Source organism: Ursus americanus, chromosome 8 (assembly GCF_024610735.1).
Source record: "Ursus americanus isolate L20-20 chromosome 8, mUrsAme1.1.p, whole genome shotgun sequence".
NCBI lineage: Eukaryota > Metazoa > Chordata > Mammalia > Carnivora > Ursidae > Ursus > Ursus americanus.
In genome coordinates, this window is record NC_142134.1 from 30118695 (window position 1) to 30125300 (window position 6606).

Here is a 6606-nt window from a genome sequence, read left to right on the forward strand (position 1 = left end):
GAACTTTCGTAGCCTTTTATAGCTCCCTACCTTAGATAAAAGAAGAGAACAAAAAGCACAGAAGTCCTGATTACTTTCGTGTCTTTTGTACTATTTTGCTAAAATGCAGTGTTCTTCCCTTAATCTACATCACATATCATGATCTATGTTGATATAACCGTTATTTATTTAATTAGATAGGTTCATTTGGAAAAATTTAACTTAATTTTTTAGGACTCCTTTTTTAGTTGGCATTTTTGGAAAAAACACACAACTGCAAAACAGTGACTTACAACGAGAAAAATTAATTTCTTGACCATGCTGCTTGAGGGCTGCCACTCAATTATGGCATAGCTGGGCTCTGCTGAATTTCATGTGTCTTCTCATTGGGGTACCGAAGGTGAAGGAAGAACTATTATCTGGGACATTATGTTCTTACAGTAAATGATTAGAACAAAGGTGACAGCCAAAACAGGCAAAGATTTTCCAAGCTTTTGTTCAGACATAGCCTATTGTCATGTCTGTTCATATTCAATTAGACAAAGCAAGTTATGTGGTCAATTCTAAGATTATCGGAGTGGAGAACTATATTCTACCTGCAAGTAGCAAGGGCAGTACATTAGTTTCCTTGGACTGCCATAGCAAAGTATCACAAACTGAGAGGCTTAAAACAACAGAAATTTATTCTCTCCCAGTTCTGGAAGCTTGAAGTCCAAAATCAGGATGTCAGCAAGGCCATGCTTCCTTTGAGACTATGGGCAGAATCCTTCCTTGTTCATTCCTTCCTTCTGGTGGCGTCCATTTAACCTTGGTGTTCTTTGGCTTGCAGTCCATCACTCCAGTCTCTACCTCTGTATTCACATAGAGTCCTTGCCTTGTGTCTTTACTATTGTCTTCTTATAAGGACATTATCATATTGGATTAGCACCCCCCCCCACTACGGTAGGATATTATCTTGACTAGTTGCATCTGTAATGACCCTAAGGTCACATTCTGAAGTACTAAGGGTGAGAACTTTAATATCTATTTTGGGGAGACACAATTCAACCTATAACAGGTAGGGAGGGGAAATCCCCACTTATAAACAAATTATAAATCTAGCACCATTTTTCTTCCTTCTGCCCTGTCTCTGACCTTTCAAAAGTATAAACTATAAAACTTACCAGAAATTGAGGAAGTAGAGAATGGGTTGAGATTCAAACGGAATCCTTTCCTAAGAAGTGGGTGAAGTAGGAGAAAGTGGGGCCGACTACGGAGTGGAGATCAGAGCAGAAATCCACAGGTGCTGTGGACCGGCATGAGTGTAAGCTATTTCCATAGCTTCAGATCTTCAGGACTTGCCCCTGGAGTACCAGTCCCCTGATCTTGTTGGCTCTAGGAAAGATTCTTGAGGGAGGGTGCAATTCAAACGTGGGAATTATCCCTAAGTCTCTGCATATGGAAGCAAAAGCCCTTAGGTAGGTGAGAATGATTCTAATGCTCTGTCTTGCCCCTTTCAGAACTCAAGTCTAACTAGGTGATTTCATCAGAGATAGAACTATAGGGAATTGGAAAAATATAAAAGACATGATGCAGCAATTGAATATTTTTAAATGTCACCAGGTACCACCAGGTTTGAGAATTACTGGACGAGACTAAGCAACTGGAAGAAGTCTAAGAAGCAATCTCCTCCCATCCCCCAAAAGGATTTCTTATCTATCACTGCAGAGATTAGCAACAAGAATCTGAAAGAAGTCCCATAAAGACACACTTAAATCCCAGTCCAAGTCTTTCTGGTTTCCACAGCTTTGGTGTCTTCCCATGCCCTGATGCCAATCCTGCTAGGATTGAGGAGGAAGTGAGAAGTAGAGGGACGAAGCTAGGGGTGGTGCAGGGAGATTAAGGGTACTTAGCTGCTCAGTCCTTTGGCACAGGGGTCTACGATTGAGTTCTTGGATTAGTTGATTTAGGTTCAAAACCCAAGTCAGCCATGGTGGCTATAAATTTGTGCAACATAACTAGCCTCATTGGGCTTCATTTTTTTTGTCTTACAGTCAGGATAATAGTACTAGTTTGCAAGGCTATTATGAGGATGAAAAGAGATAATCTGTGAACAGCACTTAGCAGTTTCTGAGAAGCAATAAGCCCTTGTGAAACATTAGATATCATTATGATTATTCAGTTATGATTTAACAGTTTAACAAATCAAACAAGGGACTTTTTCTCATGACCCCAAACCTGCTTTATATCCCAGATTCCTCACATATTTTTTTCACATATCTGAATCTTCATCTGAGTACCTTATTTCCTCTCAGATAGGAATTTGACTTGCTTTTTTTCTGTTAGTCCGGCTCCTGAGCTCCAGGCTTGTCCCAACACCTCTACCACCTGCTTAGTACTTTCCTAACCTGTCTGGCGGCTGTCCACCTACTGCCTGACCCTTAGAATACCACAGATTCTTCCATGCTCCAATTCCTGACTCCTGACGCCCACATAGCTATTACCTATTACACCATGTTCTCTCCATTCCACCATCCTAGCATCTTCTGCCTATCTGCTGTGTAATCATTATTACTTATTTTTATCAAGATATCTAAGTCAAATCTATATTATCTTAAAGATGAAGAAGATACCTATTGAAAGGGTTTATGATTAGCCCATCATCTCTCTCTTTACCCTGAAGCTTCTTCTTATAGCTGGATTCCAGTATCACAGTATCATCATTCCAGGATGCACCTGCTGGGCAAGTCTCAGAACACAGTTCTAGGACATACCTCCATATGAGAAATGTGATGATCATAGGTAACTATACATAAACTGCATGGCATATAGTAGGTATATTTCTATTTCTTCCTCTTCCAGTCATTGTTGCTGCCACAGATGCATGAGTAAAGAAAGAGCCCAGTAACTAGATATAGGTTAACATGTTACCAGTAACACGGTTGAGTTATTACAAAGTAAGTATACTATTAATATTTTTTCAAAATATTTTATAATTTGCCAAGGATTTGCAGTAGAGAGTTCAGGAAAGGTTAAAGTGAAAAAAACTGAAACCTACGTATTGGTATCATCTTTGTGAATTAGACTCACTGAGGAGGAAAGGAATCAAAACAATAAAAGAAAAATGTGATTTCACAATCTTCCAACCTGCTGATACTTGCTTGAATTCAAGAGAAAGAAATGCCCACAAAATAAATAGATCCATAAAAAAATTAGGTGATAATATGAGGATTTTCAAAAGTCTTTACCAAATGATCAGTGCCATTTTTTAAGATATAGGAATAATACGCTAATTATGTGATGGCACAGGTAATAAAAGAATATGAATTATAGTCTAATTCACACGTGGCTTATTATTTTTTAAATGTGCAAGGTTGTTAAAATAATTGGATAAATCTAATTCGGAATTAACTATATAATTTTTAGGGCAAACTCCTGTTTTTAGCTTTAAAACTAACTCTAGGGGCACCTGGGTGGCTCAGTTGGTTAAAGATCTGACTTTGGCTCAGGTCGTGATCTCAGGGTCCTGGGATTGGCTGGCACTGGTCCTGTATCAGGCTCCAGTGGGGAGTCTGCTTCTCCCTCTCCCTCTGCCGCTTCCCCAGCTCATGCTTTCTCTGTCTTTCTCAAATAAATAAATAAAATCTTTAAAGAAAAAAAGACACCTAACTCTAACGATTGGATAACAAAACTATATCTGATAGGAATGACAATGAACAGATAAACTAATAAATTTGACCTTGAAAATATATGAATTCAAGATTTTCTTCTACCAAGATTAAACAAAGATGCTGAGTTTTGTAAATTATTTAAAAATTCCCGACATTAATGTATCTGGCATTTCAAAGTACCCATGTGATCAATTACGTGCTACTAAAAAGTTAGTGTTTATGTCTTTCTTTTGTGATATGACTCCCAGGGACTTCTTCTGAGTGAGAGAAGATTGTAGTCACTTGCTTTTTTAAGCTCACAGAATGTTAAAGAGTGAGGCTACATCGATATACCAGAGCACAGGCACACCCCTGGTTTCAGCTCTGACACATAACGAGCTTTAAATAGTCCCTCCATCCTTGCAACAACGACAGAAACAGCGGTGGAAACCAACCATTCTTAGACTTATCAGAGAAAGGAGGTCACAGGGCAGACTGCAGCCCCCAAAACTGGTGAGGCAGAAATCAGAGAATAAGAGCCAATGAGAGTAGAAGCCACTGGAACCTTAAACTGGTTGGAGTAATTAGTGGTAACTGGTGAAATGCTGGAGGCTGAGTGTGATTGAGTTTAAGAGTTAAGAACTCCAGGGGACCCAGTCTTAGAAGGGCTCCGTGCTTTCCTGAGTTTTACTTCTGGGAGTCTCATCAGCTTATCATGGTGAAGAATGAACGGAGAAAACTCCCCCTGAGCTTCAGGCAGAAGGAGGTGGGGGGAGTAACCATTTAAAAATAAACCTAGAGTGTTCTCCACCACAAAGTCTTGCTATGGAAAAATATATTATCAGAGATTTATCTAACCTGGAAAAAGGGGAGCACATAAAACAGCCCCTCTGGCCTTTCTGTCTCATAAAAGGGGAGATAAAACAAGGACATTAGAGAAAATTGAGATCTGTGGCACCACACCACACAATATCCCAAACTGAGAACACTACATGCTGGTGACAATGTGGGTCAACGGCAATTTTTATTCACTGCTGGTGGGAATGCAAAACAGTAAAGCCATTTTGGCAGTGCCTTACAAAGCTAAACGTGGTCTTACCGTATAATCCAGCAATTGAACTCCTAAGTATTTACCCAAGTGAGGTAAAAACCTCTGTCCACACAAAACCCTGCACATTAATGTTAATAGCAGCTTTGATCATAATTGCAAAACCTGGAAGCAGCCAAGATGTCCTTCAATAGGTGAAGCAATAAACAAACTGTGGTGTATTCAGACAATTGGATGATGTTGAGCAATAAAAAGAAACTAGCTATCAAGTCACCAAAAGGCATGGATGAATCTTGAATGTATATTGCTAAGTCAAAGCGGCCAGTCTGAAAAGACTGCATAACTCTTTGATTCCAACTCTGTGACATTCTGGAAAAGGTGAAATTTCAGGGACAGTAAAAAGATCAGTGGTTGTCAGAAGTTCAGAGGAGAGGAGGTAGGATTGATCGGTGGAGCCCAAGAGTTTTTAGGGGGTTGAAACTATTCCAAATGATACCATAGTGGTGGCCCCATGACATTATGCATTTGTCAGCCCCCACGGAACTTTACTATACAAAAAGGAAATCTGACTGTAAACTATGGACTTCAGTTAATAGTAATGTATCACTATCGGTTCATCAGTTCTAACAAACGTACCACAGTAATGCAAGATGTTAATAAGTAAGGGAAACCGTACAGCGCAGATAAGCTGTATGAGACCTCTCTGTACTATCTGATCAATTTCTTTGTAAACCCGAAACTGTTCTAAAAAATCAAGTCTATTAACAAAATAGTTTTTAAAAAGTCATTTATTTTTTTCACAATTAATGCTGAAACCTTGTCAAACTTGACCCAAAAGAAATAAGTATGTGATACAGAAGGAAAAGAAAAAGCTCAGCAGCCACACGTCGGGAACAACCATTGCCTTGGGAACATTTTGTCACACAGATATGCCCATCTTGCATTTGTTTTCGGTGTTTTGGAGAATGACAGTGGTATGATACCAATTCTGCCCAAATGCTACGGGTCAAGATAGACATTTAAGAAAATAGGTCCTTATCTGCATTTTTATTTTTTCTGAGAATGAGGGTACAAAGGAGGAAAGCTCAGACCAAAGACCCAATCACTTTGTAACTTCTGTTCTCCTTGCTCATGGAGGAGGATGAAGGTTAGTTAAGTGGCCATTGTGCCATTGTTTTATCGTGATCAGCAAGTGAATCCTCATCATTTATAAGATTTTCTAGGATTGAATGTGTTTTGGTCTTTGGAGTTGACCAGCATCACATGGTTTTGAAACATTTGTAACATCCCTGTGGCCAGTTGTTTACAAGTGAAAGATAAGAGAGATGTCTGAAGGTTAAACCTGCTCAGGTTAGCTTGTATTTGTATCCTGACTGCTTGGATAAAAGATTATTTTTGGCAAACAATAAAGGAAGCCTTACAGATCCTTATTATTAAAAAATAATAATGGAAAGTTAAGCTATGCAACAGGTTTAAAAATGATCATCTATATCAAATGTGTATATTTAATTAAATTTTTAGAATGATCAAATGCTTTTAACACACATTTTATTTAACGAAAAAATAAACAAAAGAGAGTGACAACTACAGAATACCAAATAATCTAAAATCTATATTCAAGCCTCTAGGACTCCTGCTATACCTTGATTTTGTATCATGAAAAGCCTCATTTCTCAAAACCACTCAACTGTTCTTTTTTACTTTTGGTAGGACTAGATATTTGTAACTTCTATAGCTAACAATTTTTTTTTTTTTAACTTCTTCTGTCTCAAACACATCGGCCGCTTTCATTCAGCTAGTGTGGTAATTACTGAGTAAAAACCCTCTCTGTAACTTATAACCTGCTATTAGGAAGGTGCACAAATAAATTCTAATCACAACACAGTGGACTGAGTGTTAATGAGTAGAGTGTAGGGTCTGAAGGCCACTTAGAGGGATGGTCAGGTCAGC

At 38.6% G+C, this 6606-nt stretch overlaps 1 long non-coding RNA gene across 1 annotated transcript in view; it reads right to left on the reverse strand.

Moving 5' to 3' along the window:
• Nucleotides 1-6606, reverse strand: part of LOC148109555 (uncharacterized) — a 71362-nt gene that overhangs the window by 61019 nt on the left and 3737 nt on the right. The window lies entirely within an intron of this gene.